The 16,561-nt window shown below is 37.0% G+C and overlaps 1 long non-coding RNA gene across 3 annotated transcripts in view; it reads right to left on the bottom strand.

Moving 5' to 3' along the window:
* Nucleotides 1–16,561, bottom strand: part of LOC129472870 (uncharacterized) — a 343,454-nt gene that overhangs the window by 18,307 nt on the left and 308,586 nt on the right. The gene's annotated exons all lie outside the window — the stretch shown is intronic.

Consider the following 16,561-nt stretch of genomic DNA (forward strand, 5'->3'; position numbering starts at 1 on the left):
GTTGGTACCAGCTGAACAATTATTAGACAGTTGTCATTAGCAAGAATAGGTGGTCTTTGGCCTAGAGTTGTACTCAAACATTGTTTTTTGTTTGTTTGTTTGTTTGTTGAGACAGAGTCTCACTGTGTCACCCAGGCTGGAGTGCACAGGGCTCACTGCACAGGGCTCACTGGAGCCATCTGGGCTCACTGCAACCTCTGCCTCCCGGGTTCAACCACTTCTCATGCCTCAGCCTCCCTAGTAGCTGAGACTACAGGCGTGCACCACCACTCCTGGCTAATTTTTGTATTTTTAGTAGAGATGGGGTTTCACCATGTTGGCCAGGCTGGTCTCAAACTCCTGACCTCAGGTGATCCACTCACCTCGGCCTCCCAGAGTGCTGGGATTACAGGTGTGAGCCACTGCACCCAGGCTCAAACATTGTTTTGTAAAGTCATAGGCTATCAGATGCAGAGTAAATATCATGTCATTTGTTCCCCTGTGCTGGCAAAAGGAGTTGAGAAGAGCAAAGTATTTTTATCTCTGCCAAAGAGGAAGAGAGACTTATCAAGAGACAGTAGTTCCTAGACACACCCAGCAGGACATTTTTAAAAAATTATCTATACTTCCACCCACCCCATGATTTTGGAAAATGTGTGGACCAAACTACGTAAGTGAATATATCCTTATATCCATTTGGTAGTTCTATGATCCACCAATAATGAGAATGCCTCACATCTCCCATTTCAAGTTTTCACTTAAAAGTTTTAAGTCTTCAGATGTTTGGGTAGTCCAAAGTCTTAAGAAGTTTCGGAAGCTCAAGTTGGGATCTCTGTTCCTATGAATACCTTACGTTAGAAATGGGATCTGATGTTCAAAGATATTTTATCCCATTTTGTACATAAAAATGTTCAGGCAAACCCAAATACACTAGAACAACACTCTAAGATGAATTTAATATCTTTTTATGTTCTTCACTAAGTTTTTAGGAAAATGTGATTGTTTCTCACCAATTGTAAGATGCAGTATCAGTGAGAAAAACTGAGGCTGAAAATTCAGTTGGCATACTTTCACAAAGTTTGGAAGTGTGAAGCAGAGCTGTTTGAGTGGAGGAGGTCTTTTAGATGTAGGGAGTATCTGGATTGATCGATTTCAGAGAAAAATAAAAACCAACAATCCATGTGTGCCTACGGTAGCAAGCATGTCATACGCAGTTTCATTTAGTACAGACTGAAGGTCTCAAAGTAGGTATCAATGACCTGATACAATGAGAGACCTTAAGAAACATGTCCAAGGGACAGAAAACTGTGTTTCATATGCTATCGTTTATATTTTTATATGTTGAAATGAAAGCATGAACCAATATTTTCTTACATTGAAAATGAAAAGACAAACCAGAATTTTTTTAAAAGGACATCTAAAAGTGAAAGGTAGTGGAAACAGGCATAGAAAGGTACAGGGGTAGAAGCTAGACTTCTCTGAATATACCTTGCTCTGTAGAATTTACTTTGGAACATGTAAATAGGTAAATAGTTCACATAATCATAAACCAAAATTAAATGTTAAAAAATAATTTGTACTATCCAAAGCCAAATAAAATAAGTTAATTTAAATATGTGTCAAATTGACACCATTAGAAAAAGGGGGATTTTTTTCAAGTGACTTTAAGACATAGCATATGACTATACATCCCTAGTGGGAGAGACCCTGTAGGCAAATATAACCATGAAAAATATCTGTTTTTGCTAAGCATAGTGTGACCAGTAGTATTGGTATTGCTATTCTGAGACTGTTATGCATGGATTATGTAATACATCAATTAAGTATGTTGGCATTATTGAGAACTGGAATTTTCACTGTGACTTGGAGATATAATATTGAATGAGGGCAGGTAAAAATTCAGAATCCTGAATTTGATTAGGAAAGATCAGTATAAACTTACTATGCATTTTACCTTAGAATTGTTTACCTAGCACAATCTTCTGAAAATGCCTAGAAACTATTAGGCAGCAACAAGCACCATTAGTGCCCAACACTATTTTGCACTAAAAGAAACTAGTTTTCTTCTGAGAAATGACTGATGCCAAGCCTAGAGCAAGAAATGTGCAAAATGAGCCTAAAATATTTTGTACATTACAAAGAAAGAAAGCTACCAAAGACTTTTAAGGGTGTGTCAAGAAGACTCAGGAGCTGACTTGAACAGACTCCTATATTAGCCAAAGAGACTTTTGAGGTATTGATAGGATAATAATTAAATCTGACTGCAACTGGCTTAAGGTGTTGCCAAAGGCATCAGATATATTTAAATAAATGTGTTCTTAACAATAAAAAAAGAACTAGTTGGATATCTCCGGAGGATGGTGATATGGAACCAACAAATTATTTTGAAAACTATTAAATAAAGGCTCAAGCATTTATCCTGCCTTCCTGTTCATACATATTTTTAGTATTCCAATTAATATAAGAACAAATTTCTATTTTGAAAATATAAATCAAATACAATAAGATTTAACATATGAACTAAAATTTGCATTTACCAAACAAAGCTATTACACTTTGCGATTCATATTTTGTTTCAATCTTTTAACATTTAAGAGCAAGTAACTTCAAGGGGTTTAACAAAATGACAGAATTGATGGAATTAAAGTAACTTGTGTTCTAAGTATTCCTCTTTACAATGACTGCGATATGATTATTGATTTAGAATTAAGCACAGGACGATGTAGCACCAGAGGGATTGGAGACACAGACTACACCCAGCACAAGCTCTAATGAATCCAAAGTTTTGCGAACTTAGTCTCAAAATTAAAACATTTAGCCCAATTCTCGTGTGTGAAGCCAACTGTGTAACTGGACTTCTCTGAATTTACTTCTATGTAGAATAGCAGGTTTATTAAAGAATAAGTAATAAAAATATGTGAAATTGAAGCCAAGATACACATTATTAAAACTCAGCAGTAACCACAGCAATTATTTAGAACTTAGTCCAACAGAAGACTTTTTTTTTCAGAGACATTATTTAGAATTAGCAACCTTAGTAATAATAAAAAGTATACCAGCTTTTAGTTAGTTTCAATGTTGTTTTAAAATTCTGTTTAGGATTCAGATTACAGTGGGCAAAGCACCCCTTAATGCCTGCACCCAGAACAGGCACTCCCACTGGCTCTACCCACAGTTGTTGCCACTGGATCTGGGCAACTGACTCCAACATCACAAGAGAGACAACCAGACATTATTCTTCTACTAACTGAAATATGAGACCTTGTCTAAAAATAGTTCTTGCTAAAAACAGCAAATATAGCCCAGCCCCTAGATTCAACTATAAAAGTGCAGGAAATACAGAGTTCACAGAATACAACCAGCAAAATCCAGACCGCAGGGAACCCACACAACAAATGACACACAGATTTTTCTTTTTCTTTTTCTTTCTTTTTTTTTTTTTTTTTTTTTGAGACGGAGTCTTGCTCCGTCGCCCTGGATGGAGTGCAGTGGGGCCATCTCGGCCCACTGCAAGCTCCGTCTTCCAGGTTCACGCCACTCTCCTGCCTCAGCCTCCCGAGGGGCTGGGACTACAGGCGCCCACCACCACGCCTGGCTAATTTTTTTGTATTTTTAGTAGAGACGGGGTTTCACCGTATTAGCCAGGATGGTCTCGATCTCCTGACCTCGTGATCTGCCCGTCTCGACACAGATTTTTCAACAAATATTGCAGAAGGAGAGAGGAGACTTAAGAGATACATCAACTGATGGCAAACTATGGTCTTATTTGAATCTTGATTCAACACTTTTAACAAATTATCTGAGACAATTGAGAAGATATAAACACTGACTAGATATTTGATGGTATTAAAGCATCATTGTTAATTTCTACACGTGATAATGACATTACTTTTTAAAAAAATTTTAGACAGAGTCTAGTTCTGTCGCTCAGGCTGGAGTGCAGTGGTGCAATCTCAGCTCACTGCAACCTCCACCCCCTGGGCTTAAACCATCCTCCCATGTCAGCCTCCAAGTAGCTGGGACCACAGGCATACGCCACCATGCCTGGCTAATTTTTGGATTTTTAGTAGAGACACGGTTTCACTGTATTAGCCAGGCTGGTCTCGAACTCCTGATCTCATGTGATCTGCCTGCCTCGACTTCCCAAAATGCTGGGATTACAGACGTGAGCCAACACACCAGGCGCTGACATTACTCTTATGTTTAATAAAATAGCTCTTAAATTTTAGTGATAAATACTAGAGAATGATATAATATCTGATATTTGTTTTAAAATTATCTGACAGAATGGCAGTAAGTGGAAGTATAGATGAAACAAGATTACTATAAGTTAGAAACTGTTGAAGTTGAGTGTTGTATAAATGGGACCTTATCATTGCACTCCATTTCGTACATACTGTATATGAAATTTTCTACAAGAAAATGTGAAAAAAACATTTCCAAAGATCACAAAGCTGATGGGAGATTTGAATGGTATGCAACTTGATTTCCTTTTATGGCAAGCAGAAGAAAAATTACAGAAATGAGGAAAGGTACTTGTTTCAGGAAGAGCTGAGTTAGCAGGAAAAGACAGGGCAATTAGCCTCACTCTTTACACCTGAGAAGGAACATGTCTTTGAAATGGGAGACATGGAAAGAAGAATATGTGAAGATATCTGAAGATATTGGCACATGTATGTTCTACAGAAAGAGATGGAATGTGGGGATCTTGAAGGCCTTGAGCAATTAACTTAACAACTTTGCTTCTGAAGAAAAGTGAAAGGGCCTGAGCAGATGGCCTCCAAGTGTCTTCTTCCGCTTACTTCTACCATATTCTCTCATGTCAATGACAGAGAACAGAACCAGTACCTTTTCAATTTCAGACTTGCTGTTAATAATTTGAAGGCCAGTAATTACTTTCATTGTTAACTGCTTTTTCTCTATTTCTCACAATACCTGGTAAAATATGCTCTGAGAATCAGTTTTTCATAATTAGAGGTTCCATACTTGACCTGTAAATGATTCTTGTGTACTATTAAAGACTTAAAGTTACTACTTTACTTGGATAGTTGATAAAACCAGGCTTCACATCATTGTCAACTCATTAAACAGAAGGTCATCCTTGCAATAAATTCTAGTAAATTCTGATGGATTTTTCTTATGAGTAGTAGAAGGTGGTAAGGTTGGTTTTGTGGCAGGGATTTCGACCCTCAAATGTTGTCCTTTAGCTGCAAAAATTTAAGAACAGATGAAATATAGCTCTCATGTGGTAATATCTAGGGTGCCTGAGGCAAAGCTCACTGAGAAGATGGCCTGGCCGACTTGAGAATTCTGAATTCATTGCTTTCCATCTACAACAGCCGTGGGAAGCACAGGAAAGGCAGCACTATTTCTGCTCCGCCAAAAATGTGTTTTGTAGCACTTCACCCCAGGATCATGGAGTAAGTACTTATAGAGACTGACACTTCGATCATACATACATTAACACATCACATTGCATCACATCTCCTGAATTGAATTGATGAAGGAAATCAGAAAAGGGTGGCTACATTCAATAATCTGAATTCTTCGGAGACAGCTCAGTACTCTGCAAGTCAAAAGAAGAATAAATTATTACAGAAGACTCTCCAATGCAGCTGCTTCATATTAAACACTGTCAAATAACTCCCAACTTTCTTTGATCTGAATGAATTCTCTATATTACTTTGGTGACCTTTAGCACATCTCTTTTTGACTTCCATTCTTTCCTCTTTTATTCTATTTCTGTCTATAAATGTTCATTCTTTATTTTCACTATGTAGCATATATAAACTTATATATCATATAACTGTGTGTGTGTAGATAGAGAGAGAGACAGAGATCAGATGTTTCGTTGCTTTTATTTTATGAACGGATAAAAAAATAAATGTTGTAGTAACTTAAAAAAATGATAAAGACACAAGAAGTTAAATAATCTAGCAAGAAATAAAACCATAATGCCCTGGGCTGCTGGAGTATTCTCCCTCTGATGATTTAAGGCATAAAAAAGAAAAATCACACAAATTCTGTATCTAATGACTTTTTATGTTTTTCCTAGGAGTAACAATAATGATTTTAAAACTTTGGAAGAAAAGAATCAACAAAATGTTGAGGAAGACAAAAGAGTACATAATGAAAATAAAAGCTATGTTCTTTGGGAAAAAAAATTGAAAGGTTGTAAATGGAGGAATAAGAAAAGGGAGAAAACTGAAATTCCACAGGCAAAGTGGCTTCTATTATTTCATCTTTAAGACAGAATATAAAGCAAACCAACAAACCATTTATAGGGCAAAACAGAAGTATATTTATTATATTATAGGTTTATTTTTTATAAATTTATCATAATAAATCTATGGCTACACAATAATAAGAACAGTATTACTTATTGTGTACATACTAAGTTCCATGCTTTAACAGTTATAGTGCATAGATAACTTAAAAACTACAGATTAGAATAAGCAAAAACTGTGTGCTTTGAAACTTTTCATTTCAAAATAAATTAAAAGATATAAGCAGTTTAGGCTGGGCGTGGTGGCTCATGCCTGTAATCCCAGCACTTTGGGAGGCCTAAGTGGGTGGATCTCTTGTGGTCGGGAGTTCGAGACCAACATGACAAAACCCTGTCTCTACTAAAAAATATAAAAATTAGCTGGGCGTGGTGGTGCACACCTGTAACCCCCAACTACTTGGGAGGCTGAGGCAGGAGGATCATTTGAACCCCTGAGGCAGAGGTTGCAGTGAGCCAAGATCACACCACTGCACTCCAGCTTGGGTGACAGAGAGAGACTCCATCTCAAAACAAGCAAACAAAAAGAAGATATAAGCAGTGTAAGCAGTTTAAAACTTTCCCAAGCTTTGCCTTTTCTTAAATAATTCTAACAAGCCCGACAACTTTTCTGGAGGGGAGAATAAATTTCTGTTTGAAATGAACTCAATAGTAACATTCTTTGAACACATGCTTTTACATTATTTATGTGCCAAAGTAAGTTATAAAGACTAATTCACGTTTGGCCATGTATTACAAAATAATAATAAAATATACTAGAACATAGAACTGCTAATGAATCACTTATAGAATAGTAAATATAATACACCTATACATCCAGAATCAAATTCTTCTTTTTATGGGGACCATTACAAGGACTGTTTTTGTCTCTATCTTCGTATCATCTATCGAAGCCAAAACATTTCTTAAAGAATTTGATTCTTTGTTAAATGTAGATAGGTGACCTCCTAACAGCACCTAATATACAGAGTTACTATTCCATGGAATCACCTGTCCTTCAGTAAGTACAACTCTGAAATGCTCTGTCATACTTGCCGGAAATGGCACATATAAATAATTACATATAATCTTATTACATTTTGAAAAAATAAGTTAATATAATACTCTTGATCAATCCCAAATAAATGCATTTTATTTTCCCTCTCACCACCACTCACTTACTATCCAATAGTTTAAAATGCAGACCAAACTTACTTTACAGACAGTATGGAGTTTTGAATAAACCATTTAGTTTATCTTGGGATGATGTAAGAATTTTAATTAGTTAATGATTACGAATCACTTTAGATCCTTAGAGTAAACAAGTTATAGGATGATAAAGTGTTTGTATCATTGCAAAATTGTGAGTATAACGTTGCATTAATTATGACTTTACATGGACTATAACTTTGAGGCATTTAACTCTGGAGATAATTTGAAGTGTTGACAGTCTTCTTGGAAGTTATGCAAAACTGTGTTGCTAGACCATGGTTGCTATGCTATGGGTTTTATCAATTTATGCTGTCCCTGTTTGGTACAAATCTCTAAATTTTTTTAAACCAAGGCTACTTTCTGCTATAGGGTGTATTATTCAACAAATTATTTTCACTCAAATTTATTCTTTGTACAATTCAAAGGGATTCTGTCATTGGAACTAACTCAGAGATTAATCAGATTACCCCATCAGTTTTACATCTTTTGCTAGCACTGTTTACATGTTTCTCATATTTAAAATTAGGATCACGAGGTCAGGAGATCGAGACCATCCTGGCTAGCACTGTGAAACCCCGTCTCTACCAAAAATACAAAAAATTAGCCGGGGGCGGTGGCGGGCACCTGAAGTCCCAGTTACTCGGGAGACTCAGGCAGGAGAATGGCGTGAACACGGGAGGCGGAGCTTGCAGTGAGCCGAGATCGCGCCACTGCACTCCAGCCTGGGTGACTGAGTGAGGAGACTACGTCTCAAAAAAAAAAAAAAAAAAAAAAAAAAATAGCTGTCTTTACCTACAAAGTCAATGACGTCAACACATAAGTTAAGTGGCTTAGAACTAAACTATTATCATCAATTAGAAATACTTGTTGAGGCGGAGCCGTAGCTCACGCCTGTAATACCAATACTTTGGGAGGCTGAGGTGAGCGGATCACTTGAGGTCAGGAGCTTGGGACCAGCCTGGCCAACATGCGAAAGCCCGCCTCTACTCAAAGTACAAAAATCAGCCAGGCGTGGTGGCACATGCCTGTAATCCCAGCTACCTGGGAGGCTGAAGCAGGAGAATCACTTGAAGCTGGGAGGCGGAGGTTGCAGTGAGCCAAGATGCTGCCACTGCACCCCAGCCTGGGCCAAAGAGACTCTGAGAAAGAAAAGAAAGAAAGAGAGAAAGAGAGAAAGGGAGAAAGGGAGAAAGAGAGAGGGAGGGAGGGAGGGAGGGAGGGAGGGAAGGAAGGAAGGAAGGAAGGAAGGAAGGAAGGAAGGAAGGAGAAAGAAAGGAAAGAAAGAAAGAAAGAAAGAAAGAAAGAAAGAAAGAAAGAAAGAAAGAAAGAAAGAAAGAAAGGAAAGAAAGAAAGAAAGGAAAGAAAGAAAGAAAAGAAAGAAAGAAGAAAAGAAAGAAAGGAAGGAAGGAAGAGAGAAAGAAAGGAAGAGAGAAAGGAAGAAAGAAAGAAAGAAAGACAGAAAGAAAGAAAGAAAGAAAGAAAGAAAGAAAGAAAGAAAGAAAAAAAAGACTTGTTGAAGTTATACAAATCTTTTCTTCTAGGTTTATTGATTAAAATTCTTTTAGTGGCTTCCCATTCCAGTAGAAAAAAAGTGTTGGTGTAAGAGAGCTTTTATTCTTGGGACCCAACCTATCTTCAACTTCTGATGCTTTTCGATTTTACCACTTCTGTTTAACTCACACAGGTCCACATGTACACACACACACATGCGCACACACACACACACACACAGTGTTTCAAAAACATGGATGGTCCACATTCCCTTGAATACCTAAAAACTGCCTTCCTCCTTTGTATCTATCTGAAAATATTCTTTTTATGCTGTTCAAGTATCTTTTTATGCTGTTCAAATAGTTGACTTTTGCAAAGACTTCCTCAACATCCAAAAATAATCCATTAATTCTTCTCATATTGATTCTTAATAAAATATCATTTTTGGCTTCTACTATGTCTACATGTACCATTAATTTATGGGATCTTGAAGAAAAAGAAAAAAGATAAAATGAATACTTTTTATATCAATCCAACTTTGAAATAAGTATTTTTCTCCCCATTTTTCCTGGGATAAAACTGAGTAACATCAAGGTCAAGTAATAGCCAAGGTCATATGGCTACTAAGTGGCAGAGTCAGAATCTTGACCCCAAATTCATCCAACTCTAAAGCCTATTACCTTCCACTGGGTGAACCAGACTGTGTCTTAGTTCATTTTGAGCCCAAGTTCCTTGCACCATGCCTGGAAAACAACATTAAATTAGTAAATGAATAGAGGTATAGATGACTAAAACTCACAGGATATGAATGGGACTACTTAAGTGGTAGGGATGAAACACTTGATGAACAAGATGAGAACACCATAGTGACCTCCAGCATGTAATCCCTGCTTTTTATCAGCCCCAGCCCTGTACTGAGTGATAGCATAATGATGTCACTCATCTCCAGGAGACCTGCTCCAGCCATCTGCCATCATGGGGACTTTTAGAACATACAGAATGGTCGTTGTTTCTCACATCACTGCTATTTTGGCAACACTCAATGTTTTGGACTTCCTCTTCTCCAAATTTACATATTTTATACATATTCCACCATTTTATAACTACTTTTTTAAAAGGCAATATAATATTATGAAAAAAAGCATAGATAATTATTCCTTGATACTAGCTCTGCCTACCTTTCCCTGGTTGAATGATCTTGGACAGATTGCTTAACATTTCTATAATTCCTTTCACTCATATGTAAAATGAGATAAATAATACCTACTTCAGAAGGTGGTTGAGAGAATTCTATGGAGAAATGCGCAAAAACTTAGGTCCCTGAGATAAAGCAGGCCTTCCTTGAAAATTAATCTTTCCCCAGTAACCCTAAGAACACTCCTCGGCTGTGCCTAATACTCAAGATCATGCTTGCTGTCACATCGCTCTGTTTCCTACTGCAGGCTGGGTGCAGTACCTGAGCAAATCCAGTGCCATGATCATGAGTAGCTGCCACAGAGAAGGACGGGTAAAAGAGAGTGGACACATTGATTAAAGATAGAGTGTAAAGAGAGGTCTGACCAGTTTACAGTTGGCTCATTTGTTTCAACAGACTTGGTTCTCTTAAGACAGAGTCTATGAAAGATTAATAAATTTTACTTACCTAAAGGAGGCAAAAATAGTTTAAACGAAGAATTCCCAAATGAAGGCGCTGCTCATCACATTATCATTCCCCTAGGGAGACTACATCCTCCCTAGAATTCATTTCTTGATCTTGTCTATTAAGAAGAAAAATTATAAATCTTCCGGATGCAAATAAACTACTGTTCAGTGTTCACTTCGTTCTCAAACACCCCAAAGTCAAGCTACTCCAGTTTATGATTTACTTTCTCCACTTTCTTCTTTATGCATTCAAATTGACAAATGCCCTTGTACATTATTTTTAACCCGCCCATATCTAATGCATCAGTATCTTGTTATGTTTCCCTTGATTTCATTGCTTGCAATGCTGGTATCAGCAGCACAGAATTGCCAAAGCACTAAGCAGCCCAATTTTTCTTTAATTTCTCAGGAAATTGACAGTTTTATGAACTGTCTCTTTACCTATGCCCCATAAACATGTCAGGCTGTGGAAAACCATTCTAATTAAATCCCAGGGGACCGCAATGGAAGATTATAGCTTCTTGGCAGGTTATTAAAAAACAGTTGTTCATATATACACAAGTATGTGTACTGGAGCCTAACATTTGACAGAACAGTCAAGGAATTAACCCCACTAGCAGCTTCAGCTCCAACCGACTGAAGAGAAATGAGCGAAGTGAGTGAAAGAAGAAGACTGCCCTATTCAATCTTTTATTTTTATATCCTTAGTGGGTTCCTATAGATCACCAGATAGTTTAAAAGGTGTCTGAGGTCTCCACCTTCCTCAATGGATTTTATATACCTGCTAGAGCGAACATATACAACTGCTATTTTTCGAATGAGTAATTTCTGACACCAGGATGCACATAAAATACATCTCATCAAGCTGGTGGAAAAACAAATAAAATAAAAAGGGTTTTCCTCTCTCAGAAATTCAGAATGGAAACATCTGGTATATAGAAAGTCAAATTTAGGGAAAAAAGATAACTGTTGTTTGTGAAATTGTTTTTCAATAGCATATTTATTCTTGCCAGATGAACCACCCATTGTAACTGGATAGGTAAATATTGCAAACTGATTGGAGACAGCCATTTCTCTAGTGGTTAAGTTAAAATCCAATGTCAAGAGGAATGATCTGAAAGGTTGCCTGCAGGATATATGATTCATAGAAAATGAGTATGACATTTAATTAATTAGTTTAATTGGAAATTGTGTACTAGCTAAATAATGATTCTACCTGACATATTCAAGAGTCGTTAAAGTGTGATACTGAAAATATATCTTCCCATTTCCCAGTGAGAAATAGCCTGGTGGTTATGACATCTTGCTCCTAAGATCGGTGTTCATACTCAGCTTCTCACAGGGACAGTTTCCCTTTCTCTCTTCCATAGCTATGGAGTGTACCAAAATTTTCTGGCAACTATATGAAAAATATAGTTTTGGCCGTGGTCTAAAGGAAAATTGAGTTGAGAAATTACTGTTGCCTCATTGCAAATGCAGCATCACTACTGTACAACCAGCCCACATGCCTTTCCTCAGAATAAAGATCAAGTGGTGCCAGCTTTGTAAATAAAAATCTTCCTGTATGTCACCTAGAATCCAAGCCAGTTGCCAATCGAATAGACTAAAATAAACTTGAGACTACTTATGAATCATGTCCTACGTGATAATGAACACAATAGCATCTTGAAAACCATATGAGAAAATGGGCCCAATATTTGGAAAATTTAATTGGTTTGGCCTATATTTTTCTGTTGTCTGTTTTATTCTTCTGTCTCTTTTGATACTTACTTCCTCTTACTTCCATCCTCATATTCCCTGTTTTCCAGAATCATTTTCCTCTGCCTACAAATATGCTCAATTCTCCTGTAACCAAATATAAAAGTCTTTCCTTGAAGCTACTTCATCCTAAAGCCTCTATTTCTTCCTTCCCTTCACCGAAAAAAAAAAATCTTGCAAAACTACCCGTTCTAATTCTAGTTTCTCATCTTCTCAGCTGACTACCTCTGCATCACTTCCAAACTGTGCTTAAGAACCTCAAGCTCCTATTGAAAAGTGGCACCCAAGGATGACTAAAGAATATCTAGCCATGTGATGATCTCTCTCCACTCTGGACATGGTTTAGCTTATTCATTCCATGTCCTGGGAATCTGCTTGCGTCTGCCTTGTCTGTAGCTCTTGACCACCTGTTAGCATCCTGAATCTGGCCTTTGGGCACTGCTCATGCCTAGTTAATGGCTCCCCTATGATAAACCATTCCAAGTGCATCATTTCTCAGGTCCTGTTTGGCTACAAGGATTTGCAACTTCAACCTCTTAACTCTCTTAACTCAGGTACAGAGTTTCTGGTCAGTGGTCAGTCCCATGATTAAGTATTCTATCCATACCACATCCTTTATTGAATTAATAAGTGCATAATTGCAACCTAAGATTTATTCTCTCCCAATTTCCTCTTTTATTCAATCTTTCAATTGAGTACTGGTTCATCCTCAAGAACCTCTCTTCTTAGTTTGCATGTTACCAAACTACCTTGATTGTTTCTAACTCTATGAAATCTCTCCCTTAGTCCTGTTCAACAATACCTCACAGTCCTTCTTCCCCTAAATGATAAAGATTATGCAAGATTATCTAATAAGCCATCTTTGTCTCTTTTTGTGCAATCTCTCAAATTAATATGCTGTTCTATGGATTTGTTGCAGTCTCAATATCAAAAACTACCAAATCTCTCTCTCTTTTCTCTCTTCAGCTTCAGACTTAAGTTTCCCATTGGTCTTCGGCCATTAATATTTGGATGCCTACCTACCTTAATATCTTCCAAATGAAAGTGTCCCCACAAGCCCAGTTATTCTTCCTAGTCTTTCAAAAGTCCATTGAAAATTATTTTCTCAGACTCCAAAATTTCATTAGTATTTTTGACTACTAATTTTTACCAAGTAGCCAAATATTGTGTCTTTTACCTCTAAAAAATCTCACACATCTAACCAGTCTTGCCCAATTCTCCTGCAATTTTTGTCAACTTTCGAATTTATTGCAATAATCTGTAACTGATTTATTTGCAACATCTTCTCATCAAACATACTATCTTTAAATCCTCCTTGCTAAAACTTAATTGCAATCAAGTCTTCCATGTGTTTAAAAAAGTTAAATAACAATTATAAGATAATTCATTATTGCCAACAATGTTTAGAACCAATTACCCATCCTTACACTCTGCCTTCAATCGCCTACTCTCCACCTCCTTACTCCATTTACAGCCACGCCCACAGAAGCGTTTCCCTACCTCAACCAACCATATTTATAAATGCCTTCACTATTTGCATATGTTCTTTCCTCTGCCTTTCAAAGTTTCCTTGACTATCTAAATTTTTTAAATATATATATATATATATATATATTTTGCCATGTTGCCACTATGATTCTGAGTCTAGGGCAAGAAATATTTAAGATGAACACAGACATCTTGATCAGAGAGCAACAAAGCTGTGAAAGATTACTAGGGTTCCATTAGGGAATGGAAGCAACTGGAAGAATTCCCACTTGCCAAAGATTGGGCTCTGCTTGCCAAAAAGGGTAATATGTAAAAAGTATTGCAACACATTAAATTTATTAAAAAGTCATGAGTTTATAATGACCTTTTAAAATATCATAAGAAAATAGTTCCCTTCTTTTGAGGTCTATTTCTAATGTAACCTTGTTCACATATTGCTTTTTGATTCCTTCAAATGAATTGATCAGCTCCGTCGTTTGAATTTTTATAACATTTTACTCTTACTACTAATATTCTATTTATATTAATCTACATGCATCTAATAATATGAAAAACAGGTGATTCATAAAATCACGTTTAGGGTCACGATTGCATTTAAGATGCACGGAAGTGTTTTTTGAATGCTAGGTGACTCATTCTTCCACCCCAACTGTTCTACTAAGAACCAATGTCTTACAAGACTAAAAATTTTAAGTATTCTCTTTTTATTTTCATCATTTTCAAGTTAAATTTACTCAACTTACTACCTATAACTTTTTTGTCTGTTACTTCAAGTGCTCTGGCAAATAAAGTTATTATAAGAAAAGGGGAATCATATATTAGTAGCCTGTTACACTGCAACTATCCCTTTTATTGATATTCAATAAAGATTGTTAGGGAACTGAGTATAAGAAACCACTATTTCCATATTTGTAATGAATCAAAAAAAATAGGCCTGATATCGTGGCTCGAGCCTGTAATCTCAGCACTTTGGGAGGCTGAGGTGGGTGGATCACTTGAGGTCAGGAGTTTGAGACTAGCCTGGCCAACATGGGGAAACCCTGTCTCTATTGAAAATACAAAAATTAGCCAAGCATGGTGGCTCGTGCCTGTAATCCCAGCTACTCGGGAAGCTGAGGGAGGAGAATCACTTGAACCCAGGAGGCAGAGATTACAGTGAGCCAAGACTGCAACATTACACTTCAGCCTGGGCGACAGAGCAAGACTCTGTCTTAAAAAATAAAAATAAAATAAAAAAATAAAATAACAGAGGAACAGAGTAATTTGAAACATTTTAAGAAACTAAGATTCTTATATCTGGTTTATTATTGGAAAATAATAAATGAAAACTATTTTAGTTTATTTTATTTCCATTACAATTACTACAAAGATTGTAAAACATTGTTTTCAGCACTTTAGTGGACTTTGAGAAGTTATTAAACTTGCAAGTACCACTGAGAAACGTAGCACCTTGCAACCATGCAGCCAGGCTAGTGGACTAGCAACATGGCCATTGCCTGTGAGATTTTTAGCTATGTAGAACCTCAAGACCCACTCCAGAATGACTTAATCATCATCTGCATGTTAACAAGACTCCAGGTGGTTCTGGTGCATATTAAAGTTTGAGACACACTGATGCAGCACACTGCAGGTGATGAACACACCTACTGCCTATTGAAATCTATCTTTCAAGCTAGGATCACTAGTCAAGGATTGAAGGCAGTCCTCTTAATTAACAAGAACTAATTTCTACATGTGATATACCTTTTAAAATGAGGATTAGTCTTGCCATTATTCTTGGGAATTTTACTGTGTATGTAATGATCCATGGAACTCTCTGGACTTCCAGTATCTTGACCTTTTTAATTCCAAATTTTCTTTCAGTCCACTTCCATGCCTTATTTCAAGGATTTGACTCTAGACCTGGGATCAGTACGTAGAACTACAAACTCTTTCCTAACACTAGACGTCCCTCCCTTTTATTCTGTAAAGAGCCACCAAAGAACTCTTTGTAAATGCTGTGATATTTTATCATGATTACTCTCTCTTCTACTATTTACAATGACCTCTTTAATAGCACCTACCAGATTGGTAATTTTTGTGTTTTGATGTTGATTCACTCCTTCCATTCTGCAACCATTACAGTGTGTGAGATGATTTCCTATCATCTCTGTGACATAAATGACTAGCCCAGTTCCTGTCTCAAAGCAGGCACATAGTAAATATTGGTTGAAGAACTGACACTGTCAGAAGGTTTTTCTCAGCTTTCAAGAAACTTCACACACAGCCATTTGGACTAAATATGAGTACCTTCATTTTTCAAATGAGGAAACTCATGGCCATGGCTTGCCAAAAATCCAAAGATTAGAGATGGAATGAGCAACAAAGCTGTCTTTGACCATTCTGTGATGCTATAGTAGAATGCCTGAGACTGAATAATTTACACTGAACACGTATTTACTGCCTCACAGTTCTAGAGGCTGGGAAGTCCAAGATCAAGGGGCCAGCATCTCACAAGGTCCCTCTTACTGTGTCATCCCATGGAAGAAGGGCAAAGAGAAGGTGAGAGAGAGAAAGAGATCTAAATAGTAGCCTCAAGCCCTTTTATAATGGCATTAATCTACTCATGAGGGTTCTACTTCACCTAAACTCCTCCCAACAATGTTGCCTTAGGGATTAAGTTTCCAACACTTCCTTCATAGGGAACACATTCAAGGTAGGTAAAAACTCAAGTTTTCTGCTTCCATTAAG

This window comes from Symphalangus syndactylus, chromosome 23, assembly GCF_028878055.3.
Source record: "Symphalangus syndactylus isolate Jambi chromosome 23, NHGRI_mSymSyn1-v2.1_pri, whole genome shotgun sequence".
NCBI lineage: Eukaryota > Metazoa > Chordata > Mammalia > Primates > Hylobatidae > Symphalangus > Symphalangus syndactylus.